The sequence below is a fragment of the Ammodytes marinus genome, assembly GCF_949987685.1.
Source record: "Ammodytes marinus genome assembly, chromosome: 7".
Classification (NCBI taxonomy): domain Eukaryota; kingdom Metazoa; phylum Chordata; class Actinopteri; order Uranoscopiformes; family Ammodytidae; genus Ammodytes; species Ammodytes marinus.
The window spans coordinates 9698522-9719435 of record NC_137211.1 but is presented as its reverse complement, the minus strand read 5'-3'; the positions used below and the strand labels follow the sequence as shown (position 1 = coordinate 9719435).

The window sequence follows — 20914 nt, the reverse complement described above, 5'->3', positions numbered from 1 at the left end:
CAGGGGCATTTGGTCTGTGATCATCAGCAAGTGCACTAGCAAATAGAATTTCCCTCATTTATGTGGCAACCAATCATTACTGCTAATTGTCCTTGAGGCCATCTGTATAGGATAGCTCGTCCTCTATTGGTGTTGGAACGCTACTGGTCATGGATTTACTAGTCCAATATTAGTACTTAACTCCTCCAATCTCCATAGTCAGTTCCCAAAACAGTTCACATTCACATTAAGCAGGAGCCTTTGAAACCGCACTCTGGTTTCAAAGTGTCACTAAGTTTGTTTCCCATGATGTCCCCGCCCTTCACTTCCTTATCCACGGACCACGGATAAGGATAATATGTTCTCATATGACTTGTTTTAAGCAGCGCTCTTTTGACAACCATATGAAACGTTTGGTGTTTTTAATCTGGGAAAATAAGAGACTAGGTTGGGCAGATTTAGCCATGTAACGATAGGGCAAACACGCATACTTGGATTGGAACCAGGCCTGTGTTGCCAATGCCATTTTGACCACAAATCATAAATGTCGGGGACACGGCGGTGGTGTTGTTTATGGAAGGATGCCACACTGCGCCACTCAAGGGTGTTGCCTGTTTGCATTGATGCACCACCACCACTTACCGCCTCTTGCTTTAAAACAACTTCCGCACCCCACTCAGCCCAGCCATTTTGTCCCGTTACCAAAGCAGATCCCAAATGTTCACCACAGCTTAAGCCACAACTTTAAAAGAAAGGGGGGGTCGGAGAAAGCAGCGGCGCGGCTTCTTTAAGTCGTTTGTGGGACAGAAGATGGCGAGCAGAGTTTTTTTCCACTGGTAGAGGGGGTATTTCATCCCAATACAGGGACACTACAGCTCAAAACTGAAAAGCACTTATGCATTATTGATGTTTTAATTTGTGCAAATGCCCAAGTCTTTGTTAAGTGATTATAGTGCTGGGGAGATAACAGGGGAGGTACTTCTCTATGAAACAAGAGCTTGCTTGCTGGCCGCTCTGGGAAGCCATTGGACTAAATCTAACAAGCCCGTGCTTCAACTCAGCTCCAATGCTCGAGATAGAGAGAGAGCGGGGGGGGGGGGGGGGGGGGGGTGGATTGAGTGGGAGGGAGTGAAGAGAGTTGACTGAAAAATATCAACGTGTCTAAGATTCAGCCGTTGATCTTTTGTCCTTATTTCAGCTACACCTCTCCCGTTTATGATGTTGGGTTTATAGGTCTTTTACATCCCTTATCAAAAATTATTTGATGTAAATACAATGGAACTGACCTGAAAAGCCCTATGTGTAAATACTCCACGTGGCACACTAGAAACTGACCTTGGGAGAAGAATGCAAAGTTATAACGCTTGCAAAACAAGCCAATAAAATAATAGCCCGTTGAAAGGAGGGAGTTTGGGTAAATATAAAAGAGCAGAGAGGAGAAGCAGTTTTCTTTCCCTGTAATGATTAACCCAGAACAAAGGTTATCAACGATGGCATTTTTTTCAAACTTTGCAATTTATCTAATTACTCGCTACAGCTACCTCGCCAGATTAACGATGACGGTAGGAAAAGTTCAAATGTTCCTTGAGAAACAAAGAGTGTATATGCAGACTTTGAGTGGAGCTAAATAGATCTTTGTTCCATATCCTACTTGAGCCAATCCCTAACTACATCTCATTGTCATCAGTGCGTAGAAACCCGCTTTTCCTTTATTGTGCCATTTGGTGTCCGTGATGGTTGTCAAACTCTGCCTCAGCCTCGCTGCTCCCACACCTGCAGCTGTTCACACAGCCTGCCTTCCTTCATCACCTAACGCATGTATAACCTGTGAATTATGCTGTATGCATTCAGCTTAGACTGCATTAATATGGGCTCTATCACTGTCAGCCCATGAGATAAGTGTCTTATTTTTGGCTTTGGTTTCAGTATTAGTCTCTTTTCTTTTGTTCATTGGCTTTATTCTTACTTTATTCTTTGGGAAAATCTGCTTCAATATGGAACCAGGCTTTGCCTTCTGCTTTGACGTCCCTGGCGGAGGTAAAAGAAGAGAGCATGGTGTGCACATATGCACAGACGTGCCTGCATGCACACGCACTCATGTACAGGAACACACGCACACACGCACGCATGCACACACACTCACACACACACACACACACACACACACACACACACACACACACACACACACACACACACACACACACACACACACACACACACACACAGTGGGCTCTCAGGCTTCCCCAAGCATTTACTGCTTTATTAAGCTGTCTCATGAACCCACTAGCAGAACATGAGAATACAGGAAAAAAAGAAAAGCCCATATTACTTAGATGATTTGATGTCATTTGTGGACTACAAAACACTAGGCTTTATTGTGTGCGCTGGGAGAAAGAGCACGAGCAGGGGAAAAAAAGAAGTTGTCTTAGAAATTCAGAATTTCAATTAGCGTACGTAATCTGAACCTGCCGGCTTTGATAGAGGCTTTTTCTTTTTTTTTCTGGCTAAGAATACAGCAGCACTTGTAAAACATTAATTAAGCAGACTTGTTTTTTTAAAGGATAGAGTAAAGTGTGCTTTATGCAGTCCTTTTCATTGAACAAAAGGCAGTTACCTCACATAGAGGACTGCTTCACTCAAACCATTTGGCGAAAAAAAAGGCCATTTAAATTGGAAAAACACAAAAGACATAAAATAGAAGCCATTGAGAATAAAGTTCTAAAGGAGATGATATCATATGAGAGCGCAGCCTTTTGCTGAAGAATAGAAATGTATCCCTGCCTCAGTGAAACCTAAGCTTGGCGCAGGAAAACGAGACCCTATTTTAATGACTTTCTACCTGACAGATGACTTTAGACTGCCTTTTGGATCACATTGCCCTGACTTTGTCTCTTACATCATCAAACCATTGATTATTAACAGTTTGTATGAATTGTTAATTGATGGGTAATATGAGTTATTATCACGATACCCTCGTACATGTAAAAAGATGACTGTCTGTTTTATGAAACTAAAATGTCTTCAAAGAGTCTCCAACGTATCGGCTTTTTTTCTGTGGTGATGGTTTGTGGCAAAGCCTTGGTATGTCTGTTTGTGCCTTTACATTTCTACTCTTTTCTGGTAAGCGTGGCTATGTGATACTGCAAGCTGAAGTGCCTGCTTTAAACAACATGGGTTAGCATTAAAAAGGATTTGGGTTCATTCACATGCTATGGTTCTATTTTCCATCGATGCATCAAGATAAGTATATATACTGTATAACAATTCACTTTATTCCCAATAGATCATTTACAGAATTGGTATAAAAAATCATCTTTTTTTATCTACTATATCACAAGAGCTTTTATGTGTTCCAGTTCTTCTTGGAATACATAATAGAAACAGAACAGAAAAGGAAAGGAAAGGAAAGTCCCCATACCACATTTGCACGTGGTATTGCATATGAATTTTCCACTATTGTAAATCCTGTTGCAGTGGGTGATGAGTACACATACAGATGATACATTAAAACTGCCATAACTCGCACACCCAGCAAAGCTAAAAATCAATTGGAATGGATAGTTAAGCTGGCCCCTAAAAATCAATGAGCAATTCATGTCCTTGATCACAGAGTGTCATTCCTCTCAATGTTAGAGGCTGATGAGGTTTGAACATGCACACATATGTTCACATTCAGCACAAATATACAAGAAATCTGCAGACACATTCACTGTGCACATACAATAAGTTAAAAGTAAATTAAACATACAGCTTAAGTACTTTTAAACAGCATCTATCGGTAACTTCTAAATGTGTTCAGTATAAAACAACACAGTCCATTTTACTGTATTTATTTGATTTTTTAAAACTGAGTGGATATACAGTTCACAACATATATTGAGACTGTTGAATGAGGCTAGGTCTTTTTTTCTATGAGGGCCAGCTGGTGAATACAACTTTGTGGTCAATAGCAGGGAGTCAAATTTCAAAGCTCATGTTGTTTTTTTAAACCGTGCAAAATGTTGCAATCCAACGACATTGTACACCAAGCCTGGAAAATGGAGATGACCTTATAGCCATTACATGGTGGGGGCACGGACATACTCACTAGCGCCCACACACACACATGCACACCCACACACAAACACAGTGGGATTTCATGTAGGAAATAGAAGAAAGGCGATAAGGTTAGCTAAATGAACAGGATGAAATTCTCTGTTTCAAAATAGCAATTTTGCCCTTATTAATGCCATTAGTGTAACAGTCATAATGGATCAAATCAACGGATGACCGAAGCAACTCCTCTGTCTCTGCGCTATGACGGGATCATGTCAGGAACAATTTGGGCATTTTGTGTTGATGAGTGAAGTTTCGTGTGCTGTATTATCCTGCAAACTGCCCCTAAATTATACCCACAATTCCTCTCTTCAACAATTTCTCTCCTCTGCTCACGTTTCATTAGTTATTCTTTTGTACCTTTGTACATTTATTTGCTATTGCCACCCATTATTTGGGCCAGCTATCAGTAGAACAGACCCTTTCGTCTGGAACTACTTTATTTTTAACCCAGATTTAGATAATGGCACTGTGACAGCCATTTTTTGCTCCTGGGCTATTCGCTGCTTTGAGGCCATTCATGTCACTCACACTTTGTCTCCCCTTCGTTAACAATTATAGCCACACTGACCAATTGAGAGTAATGCTACAACAGATATGATGTCTGAGCAACACCAAATTGTCAACCTCAAATCTTCATTTCTGCTCTTCCACAAACTTTGTCCTCCTTATTTGTCCGTGGAGTCTGTGGTATATTAGTTATGAGTTAGCAGTTGCTTGGCCCTAACAGGTGGTCATCTTTTACGGTCTGTTACTCTAGTAACATTTTGAAAGGGTCATTCATCCCATAGCTAAATACCTCAGATTTGGGAAGAGGAGAGGGCCTTCGAAACAGTTGTCGCCTGTCAGGAGGAGCTGAGAGCCCGAAGGACCGCTGGAACACTTGCTCGTCCCCATGTCGAGGTGAGAAATTTCTGGCAGCTGCCACTCGGCCCATTTACTTCATGTGTTTTTTGGAGGGGTGTTTTTTTCTCTCTCTCGTTTCAAATAAAGCAGAAATGCATGTTTGTGGCAACTGGAGGGGGAGGGCAAACTCCAGTGCTGTGCCATGTCACTCACAATCTCGCCCGTGTGTGTCCTCCTCTAGAAGGGTTACATGTCTCATCAGCCGCCAATCATGAGACGCACGCCAGACGAGCCTAACGGCGGAGTCTTCTTTCTTGTCGCTCAGACGCTTAAAAAGGCTCTGGTGGTTTTTTATTCTAATGTTTGGCGTCACAAAACCCTTTCCGTTTGGCCGTGTTCAGCAGAATGATGTTTTTCATTTGCCTCAGCCCTGGCTCTTCTCAACTGCACTTCCCCTTCTCTCTCCAATTCCCTCTTCCTTTCTCCGTAGCCGTCGCTCCCCCTTTCTCCCCCCTCTCAATCCATCTGCATCATGTCGATCTGTCAGACTGCCAGTGTCTGTTCCAATTAGATTCCACTTAATACACGTAACCTCGATTAACACGCAATCAAGCCCAGATAAATCACGTCCTTTAAGTCCCCCCCTCTGCCTTCTCCTGTGTTGCTTTGCATCACTCAGTTTTTGCCAACAAGCTTTCTTCCCCACAGTCGTCAGTCAAAACTGCACGAGCAGGTAAACTTAGAAAATGTCCTCAGTGGTGACATTTTGGTGCGTTTCAACTCTAACCAAAAACTTGGTCTTAGTGTGCGTCTCACTTCTGTTTCCAGTTCTGCGTATAGCTCCTCTTGTGTTTTCAGCAGACTCTCGTTGTGCCCTTCTCACCCCTGAAGATGAAGGTGTCTTAATTACATCTTTGGTTAAAAAGCGACAAAAGACACCCCGGGCATTCTCTACATTGCGGGACGCTGTGTAGTCTATTGTCTCAGTGACCTTTTTAGCTAGCGGACAATTGGTTTGACTAGATTACAAATTAAGACACAGCACCAGGCACTTAACAAAGCAAGTCTGTTAGAGAGCAGTTCTATTACTACCAGCCTGTGAAAGCCACTGGGCCATACATTTTAAGCATCACATAAATGGCCACAAAGTCAGGCATCACATGCAAATTGTTCCATATCTATAAAATATAAAGTTGCATTTGCATGGCATCTGCAATGGCATATAGTGCCTCTTTGCTAGTTGCATAAAGGAAAAAACACATAAAAAGCCACTACAGAGCCTAGGATTCAGGGCTGATGATAATTCTTTTAACAAAGTTAATAATTTACGCTGTTTATGCAAATAGGAGAAAAGAGGACTGTTGAACTACCAAACAGTGAAAACCACTAAAAATACAAACCAAATGAAAACAACCTGGGGCACTGAAAAAGCACACGCAGCACTCCTGGGGTCTTCTTTTATTAATCGCAGCTAAAAGTGCTAACATTGACATGTTGAACAGATTAGCCTCTTTAATAATGGGGCGGGTCAACATGGCTACCGCTGCTGATCCATGAGGATATCCTGTCGGGAGGCGGATAGCCTGTGTGTTTCATATCCTGACCCCTGCCTCAACGGGGCGAGCCAGCCACTGTACTAGAGACACACTGGATATGACCCATGCACTGGAAGAGCAATACATCACCCTTTTTCTTCTGTTGCTCATTGTAGCTTTAAACTTTGCTTTGGGAAAGTATGAGATATTTCATTTGATGTATAATTGTGGTTACCGTTTTCTTAGCCACTGCCGTGTTCAAGAGTGGAAGCTGTGGCAGTTAAAGATCTAGCTTTGTTTCACACAGCGACTGCTCGTGTCATACACGCTCAGGGTGCCGCGGTACAGCATTAATGGTTTTTAAATATCTCAATGCTAGTTGGAGCTGACAAGGTCTGCCGGTGTGCGGTGTGCAAATAGGGCTTGGATTTAAAATAAATCAAGCAATGAGAAAGGCTCACGTTGATCCATTTCTTATCTCCTCTGCAGCCTTGTCAATTTAAGGGACAAGCAGTTCTAATTCGCAGTTTCTAGCTCGCAAGAATGTGCTGTTATTTGTACTTACTAATAAAGAATATATATGTATGACTACAGTATGTGCTACGCCTTTTCAACTTCATTGAAACTGTTGATCTCTGTAAAACCAATTAAAAAGTTGTGCGTGTTATATTTGATTAGTATTGGGTGCAAACAAAATGAGTATTGAATAGACACCCGATAGTCCTCTGTCCTGTCTTTTTCCATTTATAAACTGCATCCACGGCCACAATAATGTTGCTCTGTCGCTTTAAAATGGGGTAGACAGTTTTGACTATAAGTTGAGCTATTTTTTTTCTTCTTTTTCCCAGAGAAAAAAAATGGGAATAACGCTGATGAGTTTTAACAGCTTCAGCCAGGCGATGGGCAAATATAATAAGTGTTTTCGTAGACGTCACCAATGATTATCTCATCTGGGCATTTTGGGTGAATGTGGTGGATTTAAAGGCTCGTCTCCCATTGTGCTGACATCACCCTTTAACAAACCGAATTAAATCATGGCTAAAATCATTTGAAACTCTCCCAGAGTCTGTCTCAAATGGCTAAACAATGAAAGTCTGGGAAAAATTTAAAGGGAACGCTGTGTGCATTTGGGTGTGCGTGAGTATGTGTGGGTTTGAGTGTGTTTAGTCATGGGGGATGGGAGGGGGTGCAGTGTGGAAATTGGGGCAAATTAACCCTCACACTGAATAATGGGATAAGTAAAGCCAAAATGATACACATTCTTAAGAGAAATTAAAGTACAGCATTTAGACACAGTGCTGTGCACTCATGGCTTTTTTTTAAATTCAAATTATATCATCATTTGGAAAAACTTTTTTATTTTCTGTATAATTTGTTCTGTGATTTGTAATTGCATTTAAACGTATGGAAAAATTCTCACTGAAAATGTTAGAAGACATGCACAAAGCAGCAAGTACATCTTGATATAGCTGTACTTTTATAGATTGAAAGTCAGATCAAAGGGCATGAGTGTCCAGTTTCCACAGCTAAGCAACAGTGGATGGAAAATGTGTTTCGATACTGATACCCATAAAACAAAACCGGCAAGAAAACAAGGCAAAAAGACACCTGTATATTTCATGAACACATTTTGGTGACTCTTTACAGTAACAGTTATTTTTTTAAACTGCCTTTCGAAGGTTTTCTTTTTAGGTTATTACAGACTTAAATGCAACTTTTCAAATGACAAGTTACCAAGTTGCAGTAGATGAGCAGTCGCTTTTATGTGTATATGTGTGTATATATTTATTCCATATCGCAGTATTTACTTGTTTTGCACGTTAGCCAGAAGATAAGGTCTACTAGCATGGCAGGAACACACAGGGATTCGTCAGCTGTCCCGTCTCACCATTCGCGTGCTGCAGTCGGCCACCCATGACCTTGTGAAATGAACAAAGGAGTAAGAGAGAGAGAGAGAGAGTGGAAGTGAGTGAGTGAGAGGACTCGGAGTCGCTGAAGGAGTGGTGGCAAAGTGTGGAGGTGCACGGGCCTCAACTCAGCCAACGTGGCCTGATGTGACAGGATTAGCTAAGCCCCGGTGAGCATGGCTGGTACTGTGAGCCTGTGTGTGTGTGTGTGTGTATGTATGTATGTGTGTGTGTGTGTGCATGTGTGTGTGTGTGCGGCAGGCAGACAGTGCGCACACACAGCAGACTGGGAATCCAGAACTGCTGCTCGCCACCAGCCGAGCCAAGACAAGACATGGGAGATCAACAGTGTGTCGGCCCCATCGCTGCCATCAAGCCCTCACCCTCATCATCATCACCCTCCCCTTCCACCAATGGGAGAGAGCCAGGCCATAGAAGATACAGCCAAGGGACTCAAGATACAGTGGGGGGGAGACGCAGTGGGGGACAAGTGGGCGGGCAGCTGGGGCTAAAGTGAACCTGAGTTGGAAAATGATCCCATTAAATTGAATTAAAGAGGCAGTCTTCATTTACCCCAAGAATGATGGATTTGGATAATTAACAGTGTTAATGGGGACTGGTTAAAGAGGGCAAGGGAAACCGGTGATTGCAGACACAGAGTAAAGGGGCCAGGTCAGACTTGCATTGTATTCAGCTGGGCAGCCCATAAGGGATGGCCTTTTTTTTCTTTTTTTTTTTCGCTTTGCACCCACCCATGGTTGCTTGTTAGGGATTAATTTAAGTATTTCCGGACTGTGGCACAATGCGGATATGTTACAAATCCCCCTCACCTCTTTCTTTTTCAACATTATTCTTTTTATTTTTCTCACAACTCCACCTTTTACAAAGGGCAGCAACTGTAAGATGATCTTAACACAGCAGATCAAAGGCTGTTGTGTTGGGTTGTGTGGGCCTTATGAGTGGCACGCACGTGAATACAGAAATAAATGTAATTAGTGTGTCACTGATACGCATGTAGGTTCAGTGTCGATCATTTTTTGTGATAGTGTGCTGAAGCAGTGAGTGCATTATACCAGTTTAATGCCCTCATCTCGGGGACCTAATTATGACACTAGTAGTGTGTGTGAAGTGTGTGTGTACGCACATGCGCTGGTGTGCTTGTATGCCTGGGTTTTCACTTTGGTCAGTGCACAAACCCTATCTGCATGTCCTTAATTCTTGATGATGTGTAGGCCTAAGGCAGTGTGTGTGATGGAGAGGATGTCTGTGTGCCAAGTTGAAGTGATCAGGCGGCAGGGCACGGGCCCTCACCCCCTCTGAAATCCCCTTGTATTGCTCACAGCAGCCGACTGCCGGTAGTGCCTTGCTAGTCCCCACAGTCTAGTCAGGAGGACTAGTGACACCCTGCTACGAAGGAGCCAGATTTATAGGGCATTATGTGTCAGCGGGTAATCTGCATCTCGTCTATTGCTTTCGAAATAATAGCTAATCCCGAGAAAGAACTAGCCAGCTTTCGTTTACACGATCTTGGCCACTGCCTTGCTAATTCTGTTTATCCTTCATATGCAGCTTTTTATTATGTGCTGCATTGTTTAAGGTCGAGCAGTTTCCCCGTGAGACAGAGTTGTGGATGTAATCAATTTCGACAGTTGTAGGAGCACACTCAACTCTCTCCATTACCTAGGACGATGTGCACTACAGTTTACCTGAACCCTGATTAGGGAGAGAATGTCTTAAGTAAAGGGATCAAATAATTTTATGCTACTTTTTTCCTTTCAGAAAAAATTAACGGCACAGTCGCACGCATGTGTGTAAGCGAGAGAGTGATAGAGTGTGTGAAAAAAAACAATCTCATCAAGCAGGAGGCCGTTTGCTTAGCAAGAGCTGACAGTCTTTGTGTATGTAAATGAAGAATTTAGACTAATGGAGTTGAACCATTTCTAATTTTGTGATGGCAAGAGGATTTTGATTGAAAGTAATTAAGCAAGCTAGCTGTAAAATTAATTAAAGCAAAAGGAGGGGGGGACTTTTATTGGATTGGATAGCGATATAGCTGCTGTCAGGCAGGGGGACAAATGGGGGTGACCTGGATTCTCTGCCCTCCCTCCTCCCACTCGGGACTTTTATGTCACTTTAATCTCCTTAGAGCGGCTGGTGTGCATTTGTTCGAAATAATCAAGGAAATATGGTCAGAAATTGTCAGCTTTCAGATCTAATTTACCTGACAGCCTTGCAAGTGTGTGTGTGTGCACGCGCAAGTATGCATGTGACAGTGGCAGGTCCTTTTTTTCCTTGCCCTCTCTTCAGCTTTGTGGAAAATGCTTTTGACAGTCTTGAAGCATCTTGGTTGTCGTAGGGCGGGGGAGATGAGGAACTCGGGTGGCTTTAAGATGGACATTTCAATGAGGCGTGTTTGGCCCGGCTTAGCACCTTTGACACTATTGTGTGCGTGCAAACACACACACACACACACACACACACACACACACACACACACACCAACATGTTTAATTGCCTCTAACATATTCAGACTCCGTTTTGGCCACTGTACCAGCAATTCTCAGCCCTCTGTTGTTTGCAGGTAGCCTAAATGAGCAGAAGCAGATTACAGCCATGACAAAGCCTGTTACAGCTACTTAACCACTGACAAATCAGGTTGGCCAATCCTGCACAAATAGAAATTGAACTTATTATCCTTTTGAGTTCAGGAAAAATAGTAATATTAAAATAATATTTAAAATAAATGCTGGTTTCAGAAAATATTTATTCTTCGGTGTTTGAACCTTTTCATCTTAAGCCGATAATTGAATGGCTGGGGATGTTGTGGAAAAAAAATCAACCACCTGTGCAATTTGTGCTGGGCTAATAACCAGTCATAAAATAGCCCTCCTATAATGTCCTGAGACATCTATACGGCTCCAAACTGCATGAGGGTCCATATTAAAAGGCCACGGGGTTTCCCACGATTTCAACGTGGGGTGTGATACCACATCCTCTTAAAGCTTCCTGTTGCTTGCTGGCGTTTGTGACATAGGGTCTCAGTGTGGCCCTCACCTACCCCCTGAAGAGACAGTTAATTAAGGCCTGGGTCCAGACAACACTGCCGGGACTCTCACCCACCACCACATCATCGTCTCCCCCCCTGCCACCAGCGCTCCCCTCCCCAGCTCAGCAGCAGCAGCCAGGGCCTCTGGGAAAGCAGAGCGCCACCGTCGGGGCCCCTAACGGGATTAGGAGTCCTCTGAAAATAGGACCTCAGCAACCAAAGCCTCTCACCCACCTTCATCTGCCCAACAGAAGCCCCCTAAATTCACCCTCAGCCCCCATCCCCTCCCCTCTAAGACGGCTCCACCCGAGCTCCGTTTTATCAATTAATGTAATAAAAGGTGGAACAAAGAGCTTTCTTTCCCCCGCTCTGTAATTAGAGGGGGAGATCTCCTGAGGACTGGCATTCCTTGGGCCCGAAAAAACATGATTCTCACTCCCCCCGCTTCTCTGCCCGCCGCCACCACTCAAGCGGAACATGGCTCCTCGATGTATAAGGGTGATAATGTAAATGTAGTGTAGTCTACCAGACGAACCCCGCGCAGCCCTCTATTGCAGTGGCTTTATCTAAGTGTGAACAAATGAATGTAACATTTCGGAAGAGTGATACATTATTAACTCTAATTGATTCCTTTATAACACTATACATTCGCCGTCACCTTCGCTTTGGCTCGCGCGGCTACATGCGCTCTGAATCAGTCTTGTCGCTGTCCCTATTCTAACACGTTACGTGTCACCACACACTGTTAACAAATGTGATAAAACCACCCGAATCGAGAATATCCGGTATGGCGTGTGCCTATGTGTGTTTTTGTCTGTTAAGGTGAGATACAGTAGACTTTGCTGGGTGTGTGCTCGCAAGGGTGTGTGTGTGTGTGTGTCTTATACTCTCTCCCTCTCTCCTGTGCTTAACTGTGTTTACACGGGTGTGAAAGTAAAGGAGAGAGACAGAGCGCCTGCTTTCACAGCCACTGGAGCTTTCGATAGGAATTAGTTTTACAACATATGCAAATGTTATCCCTTTAAAAAAAAGGGGGGGGGGTCTTTAAGTGACAGGTTGATATGTGATTAAACGACAATTACAGTGCTGAAATAAGTGTCGACAGTAGGTCAAGCACTGGGCGGCTCAGCTAAAAGGTAGCAGACTATTGAGGAGAAAACATTCCCAGGCGGAGGCCAGGAACAGGACCCAAAACACATTCTGAGAGGTGAAGGGGGAACAAGGTTGGCGCTGTGTTCAAATAAACCCGGAAACAAAAACAACTTTCCATGTTTTGCCTGGATGACAAAAAAGAGACATGTTCATGATTGGTGTAGGAGCTTGTTGTTGAACATAAATGCAAACCCTGAATCCTAACATGGGCACTGATTGTATGAACTTAACCTACACTTAACCTTTAAAGGATGATGCCCTGCCTGCCCCTCATTTGAACCTTTAGTGCCCCCAGCCCTCATTTGAACCTTTGGTGCCCCCAGCCCAGTTTAAAACCAGTTTTCCGACCTGAAGTAAGCTGCACCCATCTCTTCTGCTGCCCTTTAAGCTAAAAGTACAAAGACATGAGGGATTCCTTGTCTCTCTATTGCTCTGTCCGTCTCTAACAAACACATACACAAAAACACGCTCACACGCACACGCTCACACACACACACGCACGCACGCACGCACGCACGCACGCACACACACACACACACACACACACACACACACACAGAGCCAGATACATAAAAGGGCTCACGCTTATTCTGGCAACAGATGGCCCTGTCCCTATAATCCCCTTTGATGCTGCGGTGGGCAGTGGCTCCTGAACATCTCTGAAGCCAAAGCCTCAACAAAACTTGAGCTACTTTTCCTTTAACTGACCCCAATTGCCAAGGAGCTGTCAGCTGTCCGACCTGGTTAAGAGCGTCTTTACTTGGGGAGACTGAAGGGCACACACACAGGTCTCTCTCTCTCTCTGTCTCTCTGTCTCTCTGTCTCTCTCTCTCTCTCTCTCTCTCTCTCTCTCTCTCTCTCTCTCTCACTCTCTCTCTCTCTTGGCTTCCTGTTTGTTTTCTGTCACAGACGGTTCATTCCACCTGCACGGCACGGCTGTGAAAGCAGGTTGACCGTGGTACTCTGACTCGTACTATAGACGCCGGCACTTTTTTTTTTTTTTTTTCTCTCTCACTTCCTTCCAGAAGGCGAAAGAGTGAACAAGCGCTAACACTGGAGCCACAGATGGCAGGAGGTGGGCTAAGAGGCTCAGGTTTTATTGAGGAGCTCACCTTAATTATTGTCTCTTGCAAGAAAAGAGGCTCTTTTCACCATTTGTGTAATCTGTATGTGACATACACACAATTAAATTAAAAGCATTTCACTGGCTTCATCGCAACCTCCTAGAATCAAATGTTGTATTTGATTCAGAAATATATCTTTAATTGTTTTTTTTCTTTGGTTTTTCTCTTAGGCATGCTTTAGTTTTCGACAGCTGGCCAGTTTATGCTGATGAAATCAATCTGTTATTGAGAAAGTGGTTCAGTCAGGCTCTAATAAGATACAATTGCCATGATAATAATGAGCTCATGTGATTTTCAAAATAATTTACCAAATACCCTTAGTTTAATACTCACCACAAATATTTTATAAGTACATTTATATATATATATATATAGTTTCGAAGAAGTATAGGCATTTTATAATTTTGATAATACCCCTTTATTCTTATAGTCACTGATGATTTTTTGATCACAGTTGTGTTAAACAGTACTGATTAAATTGAAGATCACTCACCCCAGAATGTTTGAGTTTGCACGGGCGGTACAAAGTGCTTTGCTTTCTTATTAATTCTGCACTGTAAATAGAATCAAATGTGAACTTGTGTCTTAACCTTTGTCTTAAATAATTTCCTTCTCCTAATGTAAGGAGCTCTGTGCTCGGGCCTCTAATTGGAGGACAGCAGTTAAATGTCTCCTCGAGTGCAGAGGCGACTGATTGCAGCAGTCTCTTCTGTTTCATTCCGAAAGCGCCAACACAAATGGGGAAACCCAAAGTCAGTGCTTGCTGGCGGTGTGATTTCGGAGAGATCTGTGTACTGTTCGATTATGCATTATCATTTGAGAGCTTTGGGGGATAATCATCTCAGAGATTTGCTCACGTTTCCAGCAGGTCTGCTGAGATGCATGTACGTAGCTAATGGGATTGGGCTGCTTTTTTCTTCTATCCCACTCCCGTGGCGATATGGAGCTGGCAGCTGAACTTGAACGGGTGCGTATGGTGCTGAGTCGTGCACAGGACTATTTCAAGACTGAAATGCGATTGTTTTAATACTTTAATCCACCTGTCCTTGGCATTCAGGATGTTGCAGAAGTCGCCTAATTATTTCAGTGCCCTCTATCCTTACTGGTTGAAATACAACATAGAAAATCAAGCACCCTTCAGTTGATGAATGGAATTTGAATTGTTCGTAATGGAAACGTTTTGTCATTTGTCTTAGAGAAAAGAAAAATTTCAAAAAAACTACACAAACATACAACTTCTGAATCGTACTTAAAAAAAATGATAGTCTGATTGAAATTTTAAAAATGCATGTATGCAAAGAGGATCTGAAATACCTCAAATCACTTTAAAGAGCGAGGCATTAAACAACCAGAATTCTCGGAATTGTCCCAGGTTCCAAACGCGGTAATATGCAAACACAAATATTTTCTTTTAATTAAAAAGGCCTCATCTCGCTGTATCCTCCCCCAAGCCTGCTGCAAGCTCTTAATGACCCCCCTTCCCCCTCCCCATGCACACACACGCGCGCACACGCACTCCTGTGATGCCTTATTCAATCCAGTCACACTTACAGTCATATACGTACAGCCAAATATGAGAAAAGTGATTATTTTAATTGCGTCCTGGACCATGGATTCCTCTTGACTAGCTGCTAATCTGTCAGAGCTTGGTTGTCAATTGAGAACCGGGGACACCAGCAGTGACGGCTGCCCAGTTCACTGATAGCCCCCTGAGGGACAGTTAACCCTCAAACAGCCCCCCACCCTCCCACCTCCAGAAAAAACAAAACCAAAAAAAAAAAACAACGCAGTCTCACTCCCCCAACACCCCCCCCCCCCCCCCTTCCCCCAGACTGGTCCAGAACCTGTGGTGGCACTAAAGGGGGGGGGGGGGAGGGGTATGCTGCTTTGGGACATTGGTGGCGGCCGGCAGTGTGTGTTTGTGTATATACGTGTGGTATGGAGTGGGTGGCGGCTTGATAGTAATGCATGTTGATGGTTTGGGAGATACTTTATTTCAGAAACAGGGGCCTCATTAAGCGTAGTCTTCATCAGACCAGCGAGCAGTGGGCACATTAGGGGTCCACAGGAAGTTAGAATACAGCAGGAGAGTGCATTAGGGCGGCCTGGGGAAACACACTCCCTCAGTTCCACTTCCACCTTCCAGCGCTTTTCTATATCTTAATGTACCTTTCAGAGGAATTCGGATAGAGGTCAATAATTATGCTCTTTAAATTATTCAGTCGAGGTCCTCTGTAATTGTGCTTTTTAGAGCTCGGACACTGACAGTCATGGTTTACTGCACTACGTTTGGGGCCTATAGCCTGACCGGATGAATAGGAGAAAGAAAGAGTTCACCGTCTTTCCTCAACAACTCGTAAGTGAGAGTAATAGTGATCTTCCATTTCTGGCATTTCAATACACGTCAACACCAAATGAACAATTTAAGTCCTTTGATGAGCAAATATTGTCAGCACATTAAGCTCTTTTTAAACAGGCGTCCGGAGTGAGTTGTCTGCGCTGGGCATGTTGGTGTCAGAGACCCTAACAGGCTACCAGCCACTGTGTGGGAATGTTTAGTTTGGGACACAACCGTGTTATTTTTGTTACATTGAGGAGAGGAAAGCACAAACTGCAAGGGTGGCGGAAAAAATCACTAAACTTTCTCTACAAAGCCTGCCCCTGCAACGTTTGACTGCACATGATAACATCGTCCGTCCGCACAACAAGTCCTCTTTCAGCTACAGATTATTAACACATCGCTGAAAGCGGCAGAGAGCAATTCGCTGTTGTCACAGGGTCTAATATTTATATTTATCTAGTTGGGAGAGACATTGACAAACATGTCACACACCTGCAGTTTTGTACTACGTGCTACTGCCGTTTGGTGTCAAAGAAAGAGCCTGTACAGTAGAGTTTTGTTGGGGGAGAGAGGAAGACTGTAATTACTGTCTGACGATTCATCTAGTCACTGCATAAAATAGTGTTTATCCAGTCGCCCATGTTTCTGTCGTGGCTGAGGGAGGGGAGGGTCATGTTTAGCACGACTTAGACAGCTAGGGCAAGCAGGGGAAGAATCGTGACTCCAAAACATTCAGCCTTTCTTTCTTTTCTCTTTGTCTATCTCTCGTTCTCTATTTCTCTCTCTGTCTTGGTTGAGAACTGGTGCCATAGAAAAATTAGATCTCCCTTTTCTCCCCCCTCTGACACACCCACACACAAATAAACATAAAAAGCTAATTTGTTAGCGCCCTCATTTCAGAGGCCTGAGCAATAGAATATTGTTGGGGGGGGGATGCTTTGTCAAATATTGACATGTGTTGCAAACATGGGGCCTTCAACGGCAGCAACAGCGTTTTGTAGAGCGACTCAGGCACATTGTCGGCACAAGAAGAGAGGATGCTCTGAAACAAGATTAGCCTCCAAATGGCCCTGCCTGCCCCCTCCCTCCCCATCCATAGCCCTGTGCATAATGTGTGTGTGTTTGCGCGTGTTCGTCTGCACTAAGATGCTAAATGATCAGATCTACTGAAATATTTGTGGGCCTGTTTTCTCACTGACTGAGTCCAGGTGTCATGTGCTGTATCACAGCTTAAGGTGTGTGCACACATTTGACCTGCTGCAAGGCCCCATTGTGTGGCACACGGTTTGGCTTGATTTTGTGGAGCAGAAAGCACACCTCCCTGTCACTGAGGCCACCTCCCCTTGGCTTTGGGTCAGGGTGACACTGGGCAGGGGGAGGAAAAAATCCATCACCCCCCCACACCCTGCCCCCACAAAAATGAATCAAAATTGGAAAACAACATGCAAGGTCCGCCTAATACAGGAACACTTGCAATATGCTGATGTTTTCTTTTGCACACTGTGTTTGCTAAATTGCCTTTGACTGCGTGCATCAGTAATGAAACTTTATGTCCTTGTGGAGAGGGCAGCAAGTCCGTTCCAGTTAGGACCGGGACGGTCTCTCCTGTCTGGCTTTTGCAAGACTTTTTTTTTCTAATACCCGTCCTTATGAATAAATGAAGCCCATGAAGTCATTTTTTCCATATTTGTGTAAATTGCTTTAAAAGCATTTTATCATGTCATAAAAAAGCACAATTGATCTGCTGGGCTTAGCCCATTGGACAGCTGTGTGTTTTGTTAATGGCCACTTTGCTCCAAGCAGCTTATTAAAAAATTCATATATAAATGCTAAAATTGCATAAATTATTTATATACACTAAGCTTTTTTTTTTTTTGGTTCGGCAGGGAGGGGCTGTTATCAGTATGGAAATTTACCATAGTATATTATCTGCTGAAATATAGTAATATATCGGCCCAGACACATATGTGTCCTCCTCACTGCACCCCCACACATGCAGAGGCGCAGGGAATAAAAGTATATATTTTTTGATGACTTCGTTTCAGCAACCACGGAATGTCACCCATATCCTGGTTGATTGTACTTTGGAGTTTTATGATGTTTTTCCATTGATTTGTTTCCCCGGCGCAGCTGCCGACCTCTATTGAGGGACGAACGTAATCAGCGCTGACGCAAATTAGATGGTTATTCGTTTCGAAAATTGACAGAAAAACAATAAAAAAGATGAAATGCTCCCAAATCAATAGATATAATGAAATTCAAATAATCCGAGAGATGAGGTCTCCATGGCAACTGATAATGTGGAAAAGAAAACAATTTAATAAAGGACAGACACGCTTTGAAAACAGATTGGGGAGGGGGGTGGCTGTAAAGCGGGGAGAGGGGAGCAGAGGAAAGCAGAGCAGAGGGGAGAGGAGGTGGGGAGATGGAGGGATAGAGAGAGAGAGAGAGAGAGGGAGGGAGGGAAGTAGGGAGGTGGAGGGGTGTTTGTGGCTGTAGTGGTTGCTCTGTAGCTTGTTTCCCCCGGCGTGTGAAGGATCTGTGTCTGTCCCAAGGACACCGGAATAATTAGAAAAGCTTTCAGGCCAGAAAGTGCAGATTCAGGTTTTAATACACAAAATTATTTCAGGGGCAGTGAATCGGAAAACCATTTGTTGGTGACCTTCCTGAGAGGCCTCCCCCTCCCCGGTACAGGGCAAGATGGAGGCTATGTGGCAGCAGAGCCTGAGTTATGGCATATTTGTGTTTTTATAGAGGCAGGGGGAATGGAGTTGGGGAAGTTGGGAGGGGGTTGTGGGGGTAAATGTGTGTGTATGGTTGCATTTCGTCGTGTGCGTGCGTGCGTGAGATTGGGGTGGGGGGTGGGTCATAGGAAGACCTTCATGTTGTGTGTGTGTGTGTGTGTGTGTGTGTGTGTGCGTGTGTGTGTGTGTGTGTGTGCGTGCGTGCGTGCGTGTGTGTGTGTGTGTGTGCGCGTCTCTGGCAGGAGTTTGGGCAGAGGGGAGGGAGACCAAAGACTAGAAAGGGAGAAAGTGCAGCGAGAGAAAGGGGGAAGTTGCAGATCCGGCTGTATTTACAGATCAGTTGTCAAAAGGAGCCATTTAAGGGGAATGCGCCCGTTCCTGCGCTGTGACAGGCGAGGTGCCTGTTTAAAAAGCAAAAGACAACAATGAACCTGAGAGGGAGATAGTCAAACACAGGCTTTTTTTCTGTTGAAGACAGACAGAGCAGGGGGTGGTGAGGGAAGCGAGTGGGTGTTAAGTGACTTCATTTGTAGTCTATTTAAGGTATGTTTTACTTGTCCTTGTGCTGCTCCTTCAACATCTAATACAGGGTGCTGCCTACTTCTAGTTAGCACAGCAAGGGAATCATGATGGAGTGCATCGTTCTTATTTCCTGTAAATACAAATTACTTTCCTTCATCTGCCTCAAAAAACCTGTATTTGATTTCAGTCTTGCTGTCAAGGGAGATTTGCTACTGATGCAAATAGTGATAAGAGTCAAAACCAAAAGCATAGCTCTGGTGCCCTCATTAGCTTATCACCACTTTTAGTATGTACACTTTCTGGTGGCTTTATTCAACATCCGTGTCCTGCTCGTTTGACATCCTGATTTTCTTTATTAGTCTTTGTTAACGTTTTGCAGGCAGTCTGGCTGGGCGTTGGAGACTTGTCTGTCAAGTAGTGACTACAATTTTTTGTGTCATTAGAAGGCTTTGTTTGACTCAAATAAAGGTGATCCACCCTCTGTTCAAATGATACAAACAGCAGGTCCGGGATATCACGTCTTGAGTGCAGATACCCTTATCCTGTTCCAGGCAGCAATAAATGGAAAAACAAGTCCTTGCACAAAGCCTGATAATTACTGTTCTGTTATTTTAATAGCATATAATCCTGATCAGGATCGCTGCTTTGCTGCAATATAAAACAAGTCATAAAAGTTGGGCAATATTTGATAAAAATGTGGGATCAAGTTCCACATAGTGTCAATCTTAGTCCTTTCTCTTTCCTGGAATTAGTTAGTTGCTTAAAACAAAAAGAAATGGTTAACTTTTAAACAGTGGCTTCATTCCTTATTTTTTTATTTTTTTTAAAGCATAATTCTACATTTATTTCAGTTGTTAACATAATGTTGCACTGAATATAATTACAGGCTTATAACGAGACACAAGGGTTAAATCTTCCTTTCTTTTACTCGGGGGAATATGACCTTATTCAAAGGCAAAGATCTGACATTCTTCAGCAGGACAGCTAATATTCTCCAGTCGGACAGTTAATATTGTCCAGTACTGATATTGCAATGTGAAAAGTGCCCCACAAGTAGGAGAGAAACTAGAAATTCCCCACAGTACACTAGCTAAGAGCCTTCAAATCTAACATGCCAGTGCCAATGAGGACTGTTTTCTTGAAAAAAAAAAAAAAAAAACTATACAGATAGAATAGACTTGAAATATGAGAGCTGATAGTCATCCACTGTGTGTTTGTGTATGCATGTGTGTGTTTGTGTGCGCATGCACGTGCACACGGACACAGGGCACACAAGCACATGTTATCACTGTCAACAGCAGCAGTAGCAAACAGCAGCAGTTGTTCTCCGCGTGTGTGTCTGTGTTGTGTTCGAGGGAAAGTGTGTTCGCTTGTGCATGCCCACAATCTCTCCGTCTCTCTCTCTCTCTCTCTCTCTCTCTCTCTCTCTCTCTCTCTCTCTCTCTCTCTCTCTCTCTCTCTCTCTCTCTCTCTCTATGTTTCTCTGGCTTCTGGCTCTGAGGGACCCACTGTAAGTCAATCTGTGTGTTCATTGCCCACAAGTGTGTGTGTGTGTGTGTGTGTGTGTGTGTGTGTGTGTGTGTGTGTGTGTGTGTGTGTGCCACTACTATACCACACTTC

General features: G+C 43.7%; 1 protein-coding gene across 7 annotated transcripts in view; it reads left to right on the top strand.

Annotated features, from left to right (window-relative positions):
• Positions 1–20914, top strand: part of casz1 (castor zinc finger 1) — a 138339-nt gene that overhangs the window by 68409 nt on the left and 49016 nt on the right. Inside the window, exon 1 of one of the 7 annotated variants that reach the window (XM_080031085.1) lies at positions 4966–4980. The exons of the other annotated variants lie outside the window; for them this stretch is intronic. The gene's annotated coding sequence lies outside the window, so the exon portion shown is untranslated. Of the gene's footprint in view, positions 1–4965; positions 4981–20914 lie in introns of those variants that run through there. 7 annotated transcript variants of the gene reach the window in all.